Source organism: Rhea americana, unplaced genomic scaffold (assembly GCF_003343005.1).
Source record: "Rhea americana isolate MKP2758 unplaced genomic scaffold, rheAme1 scaffold_22, whole genome shotgun sequence".
Classification (NCBI taxonomy): domain Eukaryota; kingdom Metazoa; phylum Chordata; class Aves; order Rheiformes; family Rheidae; genus Rhea; species Rhea americana.
In genome coordinates this window covers 7,765,395-7,780,651 of record NW_028186329.1, presented here as the reverse complement: position 1 = coordinate 7,780,651, position 15,257 = coordinate 7,765,395, and the positions used below count along the sequence as shown (strand labels likewise).

Sequence of the window (15,257 nt, the reverse complement as noted above, 5' to 3'; positions counted from 1 at the left end):
GAGGCTGGAGAAAGGCCCAAGCGCGTGCCAGCAGCAGGGGAGTCCTTACGTGGCCACGGCTCTGCCTGGCGCTACAGCCCTGACTCACAAGCCAAGGTGCATCCGGTGGCTGGGCCACGTGTGGGGCCGGCAGGAGCGTCCCTCCTCGTACTGGCTTCTCGGCTGTTTTCTGCCGGCCACGACACGCTCTCCGGAGGGCCGCGAAGCCCGGAGGGCAGCGCACCGCTCGTCACGACCGGGCGCAGAGCTCGCCAGCCACCTGCATCCTGTCTGCAGCGCTGCCRTCCTCACCTGCTCACGTGAGGAGAGAGCTGTAAACGTGGATCCCAGCAAACAAGTCATCGTTACCTAAGCTGGCACTCCAAAAGCACCCCATCAACATTACATTTAACCATTTACTAGAGTTTGTTCATCACCTCCATTAATTTAAGTCTGTGCTTAAACCTAAGCACACACTTAAAGTGCTCTGCAAAAGGGAGATGGATGGATCAAGCATTTAAATGCTTCGCTTGGTTTGGACGTGAGAGACTTTAAAACACTCCTGTATGCTCAGACAATTAAGTACTCAAAAAACTGCAGAAGGCCTTCAATATATTTGCCTCGGAGCACATGTTATTTCAACCCCAACAGGCAACACATCTAATACACCTGAAGGCAACAACCATGCATGTGGGTTTCAAGTCAGTATTCCCCCCCACTCTGCTCTAAACTCCTAGCCAAAAAAAGCCAACATATTTAATATTGTGCTTCCTGCTGTAAAGATTTGACAATTGCAGTCCTGGTTGTGAGATGAGGAAAATCACCATGGAATATCGTGTGTCACTTCCTCCTCACTGCACGCAAACCTGGGATAAGCAACCGGGGGCCGAGGCGGGGGAATGGCTCTGCCGTTACCTAACGCAGCTGTCATGCTCAATGAATTAAGAAAGGTGCGCCTTTGCTCCAAGCAACTTTTCATTTGAAGCTCTGCATTAATCAAATCCCTTCAGAACTAATTTGTTTGAATGTATTTAATTTTATTTTGTGACTGATAATAGCACAAACGTATTGCATCATCTTCACGAGAACAGTAATGCCTTTTAAGATTCTTTTTAGTAGCTGCCTCAGACATGCCTTAGATAATTTTATTGGCCAACCGAGAACTAATGCAAGACACATTCTATGAATAAATGCATTTCCAGAGACTCAGTCTCCGAAGGTGATTTTGCAAGTGGCCAATGAGAAGTGCTCGCTTTGAAGTGTTCTTGGAATCAGTTACAGTTGCTTAAACCACTGATGAAATTCTACCAAAAAAGGCTTAGAGAAATGTTACTTCAGACTTGGTTTATCTTTCCTATAAATACAAACTACTGCATTAAAAACAGAACTTTCCCCTATGAAGTATGCACTTTCACAGCTTCTGAGTATTTAACTGAGGTGCTTAAAGTCAACATTTCATTTTCTTTCTTGGAACAGTTGGGGAAAAAAAAAAAGAAAAAGAAAGCCAAGCTTCACTGAATGGAAAAGGTAACTTCAAAAGCCTCTCCCCTAAAGCTAAATGATGAAGTTACACCAGCATACGTGAAAGGCCAATTCTGTTATTCACACTGACTCAGGGTTAATAKTGCTCCCGTCTCCGGTACTCTGCACAGGATTTCTTAGCCAGCAGGCCTCCCGCGTTTTCTTCGCCCAGAAGGCTCCATCTCTCACCAGTGCCTGGAACAGCTTCACGCTTYGGGTCAAATCCTACGACCTTACGTCAGTCAGAAGACCCTTTGGCTTTGCACTGCTCCACACTAGGTGCGGCCACCACGCAAAGCGGACAAAACGCTCAGCCCAGTCCTGTGCTTCCACGCAGCTCAACCAGCTGAGGCTGTAAAGCAGCGCGGGAAGCCGGTTAATGACTCCTCCACCAGGGATATCTCAGCAAAGATCAGCCAACCCTACGCCAGCTCCCTCCCAATGGCATAAGGGGGGCACTTGGGCACATGCAGCTGGAAGTCTCCGGTCCGCAGGCTGGGACCGCTCTGGGAGTGTTCTGGCAGCCAGCTCCAGCCCGCGCGGGGCGCGAGCGCTGGCCCACAGCTGGTGCCGCAACTCTTCAGTGCCTGYGTCAGCCAGTGCAATAGTAGCTGTGCAGCTTTGCGGTTAGATGGTGTAAATCACTACAAAAAAAATCTACAGTAAGAAAAGATGAGGCTTGCTGTGCTCTATAGGAGCCGCTCAACAAATGCCCAGACCAGGCCACTCGTTCTCATGCTTCAGTGGACTTAATTTGATTGCACACCTATTTAAGCAGCCCTGGCCCAGGCTTCCCACACCCACCGGCACTCATATTTCAGCTTGAATAAAGAAATCCCAAAGTGTGCTCAGGCTCGAACTCAACATAGCAGACTGCAGGAAATGCGTAAGGTTATTTGTATCATATCATTCTAAAAACGACCTGCCTGATATTTTGGRGAAAGTGTAGATAGAGGAGCAGACTGCTGCACAGAAGCATCGATTGAAGTTCTTTCTTTAAGATTATTTTGTTCTACTTTGTATTTGTCATTATGTGAARGCACTTTGACTTACATTTTACACAATGTTTACAAGATGTGTGGACAAAATCAGCAACATATGTTATTTCAACTCCATTACCGTCCTATACACACAAAAAAAAGACAGGGAAAAAAAAAGGAAGAAAAACACAGCTACTGTATACATAGGGCTTCTTTCACAGTAGAAATGCCAGGCCCCTTCCACGTGCATTACTGCTCAAGAATAGCATTCCTGGCAGGTCTTAATGTATCTGGCGTGACCACGTTAACCTCCTAGCATTGCTTCAAGCCCCGTCTGAGAAGGGCATGTAACCGAGAAGAACACTAAGGGAAGCCCTTAAAGAAAACCGGCTGAAGGAGCTCACAGAGAGCGCAAATCAAAAGCACCTTTAAGTCGGCAGACGTTTCAAAGAAAGCACGCAGCGGTCCTGCCAGCTTGCTCCCGGTGGAACATTTTGTTTTACAACCCGGCTGTTTTCTCATCAGGACCTCGAAGCAGGCTTCGGGAGGGAGGACAGATTTGAAACATCTCCTTAAGGAAACGGCGCCCGGACCCTGTCCAGGTGGTATTGCAAGACTGGTGCAAGCGTGCCGCTAGTACCCACTTTTCATGATATTATTCCTCGGGCACACGCCTTTGCTTCTCTCATTTTGTGTGGTTTTTCCTAACGTTATGCTTTTATAGGCAAGTTTTGCAGCAAGTTTGAGGGAAGTGACATCACCAGTCCTCAGTTCAGTCTGCTTAATACAGAAAGCTGCCTTCAAAAAAGTTTTTAAAAAACATACATTTTCAATGGTTCTTAGTATTTTAAAAACACTAGCACATCCAAGCTTATATAGTCATATAAAGAACTTCCAGTTCAAACATCTGAACACTGATACATATTCATCCCCTGCTAATTAATCACAAACTAATTTTCTTTTTTTTAAATTAAAAAAACCTCCAAAAGTCTAGCTTCCTGAATGTAGAATAACAAGGCTTCATAAAACTTATACTTGCAGCTATGTTCATTTCTGCATTGAAAAAAATCCCATTAAATCAGTGTTTTGGCTTCCATCAAGAGCACAAAAGGTAACAGGCTCTGATCATCTCAAAATTTCCACTTACAAAAGCGGAAATATTTCTCATGAAGCTGATAACAACTACTTTTTTTCTCTGACTAGATTCATTAGGCCAAGATTACTGTGATACAGCAGAGGTAGAATTAAAACTCAAAACATCCTGATGGCCAGCCGCAGATTCCCATTTTTCCATATGAAGCAGCAATGGGCTAAAGCAACGTATGCCGAAGAGCGTGCAGGGAGCTGAGGCCCCACGACCAGCCCTGGCAGATGCTGGGGTAGCAGGGAGGCCACCACCACCCTGTGCCASCAGCAGCAGCAGCTTGAGAACAACATGGCAGCTCGTCATAGTTTGTCCCCAGAAAAAGAAATCAATCCTCAAAAAAGTACAGGGTTCCCTGAACTGAACCCATCAAGCCTTCTAATACAAAATTTAGAAACAGAAAAAGGCAAAAAGTAGCAGAGACAGGAAGGCGAAAAGCACAACGGGTTGTTTTCAAGAGGCGGTAATGCAACTGTGCCAGCACAAAGGACGAAGGGAGAAAGATGACCGTCAACGCTGGGAAAGCAGGTTCTGCGACCACCCGACTGGCAACAAATGAGTTATATCGACAAACAGATCAGAGGCACTTTGCACAGCAAGCTCACAGCCAGGAAGGCTGGCCTGGTTGCACACTTCTTGTTGTGACCAGGAAGCAGGTCACCAACCTCGCTGCTGGCACGTGTGCATGCACACAGGCTCTGCATGAAATGCATTTTATCTTTGAACTACTGCTTGGCGCACCCCTCACCTGTGTTGCTTACTGCTTGAACCTCAACTTTTGGGGTGGAATAATTAGTGCATTTTTAATGCCAATAATAAACAAGTGTCACTTAAGTCATAGCAAGCACTGACTGTAAGCTCTACATAGGTGCTATAATAATGTGGCGGATATGGACTCTTGAAAACCAAGGCTACAGAGCATGGCCTTTAGGCAGAGCGACTCAAGGGGGAAAAATGAGCCTCCAGACTGGCTGTGCAATTTCAGGAGATATCCCAAGACTTCACACTGTTCATCTGCTGTAGGTTCTGTGTGATATTTGTCTTTTTTTCAGGTCAATGTCTAGTATTCTCTCATGGGAAGATTTGCTGCATGCTACGTAGAGAGATAACACACTTTAAAAATAGCCATTGTTGGGTTTTGTTTGTTTAATTTACATTGTGAAGTGCTTTTTGATAGCATTTTATTGTAGACTTATCAGACCGAAACAAGATGAGTGAGTATGTGGGGTGACCAACAGAGAACGATTTTACCATTAGCTGAACTGGTACTAACAGGTGGCACAATGCCAAAATATCAAAGTGTACGTTCTTTGCTGATGAAAAATGCACACTTCCCAACAATGACCCCCCCAAAGAGCACAAAGTAAAAGCAACCTATATTGCCAAAAAAAATAAACCTCACTCAAAATGGATGCTTTGACCTTGTCAAATTTGTGGGCAGCACGTACTCACTACTCCTTGTGGGAACTGCATTGCTGAAGGAAAAGTTCTCCTTCGCGTGGGGTGTTACTGGTTAAAATAATATACGAAGACATTTTTTACTCTCCCTTGTTCTTTCTACCATGAATTCTTACCCATGTTTTGTTTCTGTTTCTGCAATCAAATCCTTCTGCTCTTAAGAATGATCTAACTACACTTATTACCAACATATAGGTTTTGTGAGATATATGCTGGTAGGCAAGCAAGCACAAAAACATATTTCAAGTTGGCAGTAATCCCATACAGAATTTAGTGACTTTCTTTTCCCCAGCAAGGTATTTCTCAAACTTATTTCTGCTGACAAAGCACACACGTGCACACACGCACACTGCAGCTTTACATGTGGTAGAACATCTCATCATTGCACAGCTCTGTTTTGCACAGGTCTAACTCCTGAATAAAATCTCTCAAAATGGGAAACCTCAATTTCTTTGTCTTTTGTTTTTGCCAGTCTAGGCCTGATACCCTTCTTTGGCACAAAGTGAATTAAAAAGTGCAAATTTTGTAATCACATCTTCAGCAAAAGCATTACTGCTGATGCAGTTGAATTAGAAAGAGAATGCCTTTTTTTTTTTACCATTATAAATTATTTTACACTTATAACTAATACAAAATTTTACTTGCATTCTGTCCAGATGTCCTGAAGAATATGCCTCCTAAGGCATGCTACTCAACAGTAAAACTTAGCTTATTTTGTGAATTGTGTGATTTTTTTAAACCTCCTTGATTGAATTCTTAATGTTGGCTGGATTGCTTCATTGCCCAGAGGCAAGAATTATGCAGGACACAAATTCCCCTACAACTTCACACTGTACAGCTTTACACTGAACGTTCTTGCTTCCATTAATCCCCTTTTCAGCAGGGACTGAGGCCTAGAGCTACCAACAGCGCAATCGGTGTCAGATATCCAGCTTCCATCTCCTAGCTCACTGTGTAAGAGTCTCTCCTCTCTTGCCAATCACTTCCTAAGTCTCTTTCTCTCATTCTCCTTTCTGATAAAGGAAAAAGAGAGATACAGGTTCTGCTGGAGCTCCCAGTTCTGCAGGGAGCAAGCACTCTCCCTGGTTTCTTCACCAACCCAGCACGAGGACGGCTGCCTTAGTGGTGACCAGCCTGCAGAGACATTAGGAGACGCCGTGACGGTCGGCTGCCAGCTCGAGGGAGAATTCACCCCAGTCTGACGGAGTGACTGCACAATCTCTGCAAATTCCTCAAATCTGAGTGGATCCTTCTTTTCAAACTCTCATCCTGCATCACCTTTTGCTTTCCTGCTGTGGTCTTAGTCGTATGTACAAGAAAAAAAGCTATCTGAAAAAGCCAGATCTTCGTTACCAGGAGATGTACAGTCAGTATGCTTTGGGTTGCACGTTCCTGTGTTGAAACTTGCCGAAGATCTAGCAGCAAGTCAGGATACATGACTCGGGGCCCCCCTGCGTGAGGGCCCTGCTGTGACGGGCTTTCTCATGAGAGAGTTATGCAAAATAATTCATCAGAATTAATTGAGTGAAGTCATTGAGAGACCACTTGTTTCGTCAATACAATTTTTAAAATATTTACATGATTCCAAAATATAACTCATTTGCTGTACTTACTTGCCTTAAAAGTAAGCCAAATCCAACAACGTTCACTCAATGTTSTTTTCCTTCTACTAACTTGCTTGTGGCTCTTGGGCAAATAAAGTTTTGATTGCATTTTGCTGGAAATTCAGAACAGTTTATTTTCTTTAGCACCTAAGTAATTAAGAAGCTCCAGCTGAAAATCCTGCTTCTTTGTCTTCATGGACTCTGTGAGGTGTCTAATGCCCTTCTGACTGCCTGCATCCCTCCCGGCACCATTGACCCACTACGGCTCCATGTAGGATCAAGGGATATTTTGCACCAGAACAACCAGAACCGAGTCTCCTGAGGAACTAGTTCAGGTTTTATGTCCATCTTCTTTATGAACTACATTGCACACTCCTTCCTGTGCCTACGTGAGACAGTGATCCATTTTGTTACCCTCCTAGAAGAGGCAGAAAAGGAGAGATGGGATACAGGAGGCAACTTTCACCACATCTGACCTGTGCTCACAACTCAAAATGTGCTTCTCCATCCCCTCTGGGGAAAACGGGACAACAACACAGACAGAAGCACCCCACGGTTGTGCTACCACTGACCACAGACTGTGCTGCCTTACCCAGCTCGCGGGATTCCAGCTTTCTCCATGCTCTCAGTTCTATGAGGGCAGAACTACTGTCAAACAAGAAGCTAGGCTTGCTCAGGACTTTGTTTGCCCTAGGAAAGCAAAGCTCTGAGAAAGWGTAAGTGGAGAAGATGACTGTATCTGTGCCCTGCACAGCTCAGAAGTCCCCAAGAAAGGGCAGTYGAGCGCTACATGGTCACATTTCAGACTGCTGTGTTGGTAGGTGACTTGCCTTCCTTCCTGGCTGTGGTCACACAGCCGGCAAGGGTTACAAAGAGTCACACACTACCGCTTGCCTGCTACTGTGGCATCTGTCTTCCCCTGCAGCACTGGGGCAAAACCTGAAGGCTGCAATTATCTTTACTCAGTAATAAAAGGATGCTGTAGTGCAGCCCTTACACAATACTCTGTCACCAAGTATAACCTACTGTGCTTGCTTACAATGCTGAAATTCTACAAGGTGTCTTCAAGAGCTTGCAARTTTTCCCTCCTTACATCATTTCACGACAGTGTTACAATGGTCTGAAAAAGAAAACTGCATTTTATATTAAATTATGCAATTAAATGGTCCCCATTACWGTAGCATCTAAGTGCCTGATACACTTTGGTGTACTTGTTTCAGTGACCAAAACATTTATTTGTTCCATTTCAAAGAAAGGAAACTGAGGCAAAGGAAGGCAAGATGATTTGAATGAAATTACAGGAGGAAGAGGAATTCCCTAATGTGCGTTATATTTAGCATCCCTTCTACCCCTTCCATCTCATATGTATGTGTCTACTTTCACTGCAAAAATTAAMTGCAACAAGAAAATACAAACTTTCTCTTACGTCTCACAGTAGCAAGATATGAAATTATTTGCAATAATTTACAATAGTAATGAGTAATATTTACTATTTATATTTACCATTCTAATACAGACACTTTAAATAGCTTCCCTTCTGCTACAATCCTCCTCTCTAAACATTTTCAAGTGTGCGTGTGTAGAGGGAGGGCAATGGGAATGTACACTCTCCTTCCCTCCTCCTCCTCTATAGACTCGGTCACCYCTGCTGTATCAAGGCAGGGCCCAGGAAAGACAGACACATGCAATCCCAACAAGCAACTCCCTTGCTCCTTTTAGGAGAGTTAGGACTTAATCCAAACCTCAGTAAGTGTTTATGAAATGCAGATGGGCTTTGGATCAGGCCAGTCATGTCTGTGTATAYACTTGCTTAGTATAACTTAAAAAGCTCCTCATAGTCCAGGGCTTACAYGTCATTTCTATGTTGCTTCAGTAGTGAATTCTGTGGATTGCCCTTTACCAGTCAGCCTCTCTGGGTGTCTTTCAAGTCACTGCTAAAATGAAATACTGAACCCTCACTGGCTCTTGTGGGAATCTTATTTGCTCAGTCTGTGGAGGAGGTCTCAGGAGTTACTCAAAGGAGATGAGCTTCAGTGGAGTTTCTCCAAAAAAGCAAATACAAACCCAAATCTCTGTACCCAGGTTACAGACTTCACGCTCAACCAAAAAGTCCTCCTCCTCACACTGACAAACAGCAAGATTTACCCTCTAGGGAAACAATAAAATACACGTGAAGTACACACAGAGTGAAACCACAGGACTTTGACAACCCATCCCAGATGTTACCGAAACTGAGGTGTAAATGTTYACGGGTCTGCATAGCCAACATTAAAGCAGATATAATAAGAGGGGGGGGGRAAATAAACCCGTACCACTCGCCTACCTTTTTACCCCACGGGAGCCAGGCTCCTGTACATAAACGCCGAATGCACACTGCCTCAAGCAGAACCGAGTACTGGCTGCAGACCTCAGTCTTCGAGTGCACCCACGGCAGACATCCAGCTGGCAGCCGGGGAGGCTCTGCGCTGCGCTTTCTCTCACCGCTGCTTCCCCAGTGAAAGCGGGGATCTTCTGGGGACTTCCCTCCTCTCAGACTAGTTAATCTCCCCAACCACAAGATCAGGGTCCATAAGGGCAGCTACAAGCTACTTCTGCACACCCTACTACTCATTTGCAAAGTTCAACCTAGGCCACAAACAGCTCTACATCTTTTGGGCTACTCTGYTGGGGYTTTTTTCATYGGCCAGAGCACACCAAGCTGTATATATGGCTTGCTGGCCTTTATACAAGCATTTGGCTCTAACAGAGTGACTCTCAGGAGCATCCTTGAGAAACCCCCTATCAGTTCTGGTGAAAAAACAAAATATCCACTGAGAGTGGCAGGGAAAAAAAGCAGAAGACATCTTGCAAATGGCTTAAACCAGATCTGTAACAATCTGCAGATCATATCTCAAGTTAACAGCACGCCAACACATTCCAGCATAACATCTACCTACTCACGTTAGCTCTTCGGGTCCAATGCACGGTACCCTGAAAGAGAGGTGGTGCTGGGGAGGGAAAGACATGATAATGAAGCACAGGGGAATGGAAACACACAGGCTGCTCCTGCCGGGGCTAAAGGGAATGCCACCCCGGGCTTCTGGCAAACCGCAGCAAGGAATGGAGATCAGAGGTGGGCTCACTGGTTATGGTGGTGGGGGACAAATCTAGCCAAGAGATAAAAACAATGGACAAGAGCATCAAAAGGAATCAGAAAAGGGGTGACAGAGGAAGCTGGAGAGCTCCAGAGGCAAGCGGAGCACAAAACATGAAACAGAAGTGAGGGAGCGACGGGGACACAAGGCTCTTGGCCTGGGGCAGAACGAAGGGTTCAGGGAGCCCCGCTGCTGGCACAGGCTCCGGTGGAGACCTCAGCTCCGGGCTCGGGGGGGAGAACAACGAAGAATCGAGGGCAAGCGCCTGCCGTTAGTTCAGACGGACTCATCCTCACCACACTGATACCAATCCGAAGTTACAGCATGAAAGTTAGCCTCTCCAGTGGAATAACAGTTACACCAGCACGTTGTGAACAAGGTAGCTGGCATGCATCTCCTCCAAAGGTTGCCAAGATACAAGCAAACACTAAAAATCTCCGATTAAAAATCCCTCTTGAAGCCAAAAGCGAAACYGTTTTAACACCTGTGAGAAAGGCAACACTCATTAATTCAAGAATTTCCCAGCTTGTTAAGTGTTACATTTCTTGACAGTTTCAAGAGCAGGGCCCCAGAATATCAACACCTGTAACAAAACCCGACRCCAACAAAAACCACTAGAAAAGCCCCCCTACATGCACCAAAACCAAGATATCAGTAACACCCCCAGAAAAGTCAGAGGAATACAGAAACTYCTCTGCTAGCAGAAGAATTTAAACTGATTTTAGTAAGAAACACGTACTAAGTTAAGTGATTAACAACTTAAGGTYTAGAGGAAGAACAGAGTATTAATCCCAATGGAAATACATTTTGCTTACATATCTTATCTGAGGGAAAATGACTAAGATATTTAAGGAGATTCTTCTTTTAGTATGCATGAATTACACAGGGAAAAACTTCGAGTTTAAATAGCTGCCACTGACTTTCCTCTTCCTCCTCTGTTTCAGACTCTAAAAATTGGATAATCTCACAGAGAAACTCTGTTGCAATTGCTAGGCACTTGAGGGTCAGATAAAGTTCAGTTTTCCCTTTGAACTTTCTTGCCTCTGTGGGCTACAGTCAAACTGTTCATGTTATTCTAACATCATTTTTATACTTTAATTTCCTTTCTGTGGCTTTGCATTATTAACATTATTGACGTTAGCAGTGATACGCAGTCTCCTTTTCATCTTTCAGAAAGCATGGAAATATCCATGGATTTTTTTTTAAACACTCCCCCCCCCATTAATTAAAAACTTGCCTCAGCAATCGGCTTCAGCTACCGCACAAGGCCTTTGCTACACAGAAGTCAAAGCAGAGTCCTGTTTCCTTCGGTGGGACAGGGATTTCTGCAATCCACGCTCCCGGGAAAGGCTCTGCAGTTCACTGGAGCAACTAACTAATGCTAACTTTCATCCAGTGTGTTTTGAATTGGTTCCTTTTGTGTTCGAGTCTCAATGCTTGATGCACAGTAATTAATTAAAAAAAAAAGGACACTCAAAAAACGTAGCAAAGTGAACCAGAAGAGTGCTTTAAACTTTGCACTAGTGTCCATGTTAAGGCCAAAAGCAAAGCAGCAACAAACTGAACTACCAAAAACACTGCAGTGTTCTGCATCAAGCCAACATCATCTGTACCCACCTAACCCACTGGACAGCTGCCTGGGAGCTGCCACGATGACGCAGCTTGTTTTGACCCGGCTTTTCCCCTAAGGGCAAGCCCCGTTATTGGATTCTACATCCTCGGATCCGCCTGGTGACTCTTTCTGGGATCCGACACCAAGCCGAGACGGGTGCTACAGCTGCAAAATCTGGCCAGTAGAGAGGACTGGAAAAATGAGAGATCTGGAAGGTTAATTCCCAGGAAGCCTCACCGTGGCCCAGGCACTGAGATTAACCTCAATYAGCTGCAAAACAGTGGGTTTTTTTCCTTTTAAATAAGCAATAACAGCAAAAGAGCAATAAGTGAATAAAATGCTGAAATATCTGAATAAAAATAAAATTCCAAACTAGTTCTACATCTAACTTGTTCTTTTTACATTTATAATCCTATCCTTATTCCATACATACACACACACACACASACACACACACACACAACCTGAAAAATCAAGTTAGCAAAGCCCAACTTCAAGAGGGGCTGCTGAGCATTCAGAACTTGGGAAAAAAATCAAAGTGCTCAGTCAGAGATACTTTTATAAGCCTAGAAATGCAACTTTTCCAGAACCTTAGATTCTAGAATGGSCCCCCCCAAACATACATATAAATATATATAAACAAACATACATATAAATAGATATAAACCGAGTTAAGATTCTATAACCTTTTCTGCAGAAGTTGCTACTCCGTATAGAGAAAGCAGAAATGACCCATCTAACTCTGAAGCTCTGAAAAAAGTCACTTAACAGGAACTAGTTAGCAAGGACAGTTAAATGACAATTTTTCTGTGATGACAGGCTCCCAGAAGATATGCCAGTTACAATAAATATCTCCAAATTAGATATCTGGTATCACGTTGAGAGCACCAAAGGCTTAAAGATGTCACATAACATAAACGCAGCCCTGTTCAACGTCGCAGCTCCCGAAGCAGTGAAACCCCAGGCTTGCTTTCCCTGCCCCTCCACTCCTTTGTTTGATATGCCAAATCCATGACCAACACAAGAAACTTCTCTTGCTCTGCTGTGACTAACGTTTATCATTTGTATATAAAGTAGCCATTATTCAAGCAAATGCGAATTCAGCAAGTGCTTTTAAAAATCACCCACCCCCTAGCAAGAACCGCAAACCAAACAGCCGCCCACGCCCCGGCTGGAGCGCGCCGCTGCATTCCTGCGCGCTGAATAACAGCGGCCGCTTTGAGCCGCGCTGCCTCTCCGGGCGCTCCGCAAAGCCTGCCGAGAGGCCTCGGCGCGCTGCGGCGGCGACGCCGGGATGGCAGCGGGCGGCAGCCCGGGCGCTCGGCTTCGCTCCTTCCTCAGCGTAGATTAAAAGCACGATGCCCCTGAAGTCTTTCTCTCTCTTTTTTTTTCAAAAAAAAAAAAAAAAAGAATTCTTTAAATTAAGCCAAAATATTAACAGGACTTCTAAATAAACTCGGGATAAAAACTACATCCATTCTGGACAGAAATCGGTTTGGTAATAAGAGCAGAACTTTCCCACTGCACTTCTCACAAATGCGACATTTCCAGGCTCCAGGACTATCAACAGCTTTAAAAAGAAAAAAAAAAAAGAAAGGAGACAAAGTATAAGAAAGCAAGTCCCTCATCTGTGGCCCAGTTCAGTCTCTGCACTACCAAAAGCGAGGGACAGCCTGTGGCACAACCCTTGGGAGATTCTACTCCAAAAAGCTGCCAAACTCGTGCCAAGGTCCTCGCGAATTTGCCAGGTGAGCAAAGCATGAAACCAGGCTGGTAGAACGGCAGAAGATCTACCCAAACCTCACGCCCGTACTCCGAAGGAAAACGGCGCATTGCTCTGCAGGGTATGCAAAGCCCAGACGGGCCAGCTTGGGGCCGACGTCCACCGGGGAAACGTCCACCCGCCAGGCCAGGCTCCCCTGCTGACGCGCGAGGGATGGCCCAACTGCGTCCAAGGCCTTGCAGCAGGGAAGGAGAGCCCAGATAYCCCTGCAAAACACCCCGCCGCTCTCACCGCTGCACTGCGGGATTTTGTACGGCTCCAGGGAATGGGGACAGCGTGCCCAGCTGCTTGGGGCTAAAAGCAGAGAAGGATCCCGCGTAAGGAATAGCCTCTCTGGAAGGAGAGCTCGCAGGCACACGGCCTCCAGCAGCTGCAGACCCAGTTTTGGGCCGGGGAACCCCAGAAAGCAAAGGTCCCTCAGGAACAGCCCCCTCAGAGAGCAAATACAGAAATATTTCGACAGCAAGACATCAGGCTACAGATAAACTCCCGAGAATAAACAGATAAATTGCTTCTGTTTAAAGTCACTTCTTCACCTAACATCAAATTCAGAGTCGGTTCCCAACTTCCATCTGCTGCAGTCTGCTGCAAGCCAGCGAAGTGATACATTTTGTCATGACATGGGCTACAGACGGTTAAAGGAGTTTCASCTCAGCGTTTCATAAACGTTGACGCTCTGCACTGTGCTCACCCTCCGCACTTCTCAAGGTTAAAGAGAGAACACCTGCTAGTTAAGCTTTCTGCCACACAGCACCAATTCACAGATTAGGTATCTGTTCTGCAGTAACCGGGTTTGAAAATCATTAACAGGAAGTCTGATATGTTTGTTGAACTTAAGTACGTTATTTTCTGTTTGTCCTCTGTTTAGGTAACATTCCTATGCCAGGGAACAGCCATGGAGTAAAGCATCACAGCCCAAGCACGGCAGGGCTGCAAGCTGCGAGTCTGCAACGCATTAGGCTGGGGAGAGAGCCCAGCCCTTCGGGTTTGCTGCTCTGCTCACTGTGCTCACTTCTTGCCTTACCTTTATCCCATCTTTAGAACTCTTTGATAAAAAAAAAATAGATCAAATACTAGAAACAGATTAAAAATGAGATTGGCAAGTACTTTCTTTGCTGTAGAAGACAACTCAATCATTTTATCCCGGGGCTTTTTTCCTGCCCTTTTGCTCCTAGTTTTGCCAAGATCTTTATGGGACGGCCTGGAAACTCCTATGATACATCACATGTCAGCTATAATCCGAGGCAGGTACCCAAGCTGGCGAGCCAATATGATAATCCTGTATTACTAAATCCGTTGTTTCCCTGAAAACCCTTGAATCACATTCAGTACTCTGTTGGCGAAGAAAACCGGATGCTACTCTCCGCAAAACCTGTCACCACCACTCCCAAGACGGTGAGAAACTGCTCGAGAGAAACGAAGACTCCCCTAGGCTTTCTGGATGAGGGTGTTTGGTGTGATCTCCGTGCCCACCTCTGTGCCCGAATGTGAACAACGCAGGAAACAAGGGCAAGTTATATAAGAGAGAGAGGAAAAAAAAAAAAAAAAAAAGTCTTTGCTACTGTAAATCCTATGAAGTTATGCCCAGAAAAAAATCAGACTCCAAGTTTCAAAGCAATGAGTTAGTTGGGGAAAGCTGAAGGAGCTTTGTGGTATAACTGGATAGAACTAAAAAAATCTTGATAGGTTAATTTAATGAAATGATTCCAAGTAMCTTCCATTTCCTTCTTGATCAGCTGAGTAGCTAGCACTTACCCCCATATAATGGTATCAAACCAATCCATAGTTCTCCAAGGAATGTCAGCTGCTTGCTAATTTGCACTTCCATAGTTGCCATCTGCTATTCAACCTATTGTAACACAAGCCATCAGCCCCGGACCTTAAACTAGCGTGGTCAAAACAAAACYATTGAAAGACAGAAATTTTATACATGTTCCCTATGGATGAAGGAATACACTTAATCCAATTACGGTTTCACCAGTCTTGGTTTTCCAAGTTTTGTTCACACAGCCAGGAAATTGTGTTACAGTATCTGTTTATTT

The 15,257-nt window shown here is 44.9% G+C and overlaps 1 protein-coding gene across 1 annotated transcript in view; it reads right to left on the bottom strand.

Annotated features, from left to right (window-relative positions):
- Nucleotides 1-15,257, bottom strand: part of SMAD3 (SMAD family member 3) — a 78,909-nt gene that overhangs the window by 40,631 nt on the left and 23,021 nt on the right. The window lies entirely within an intron of this gene.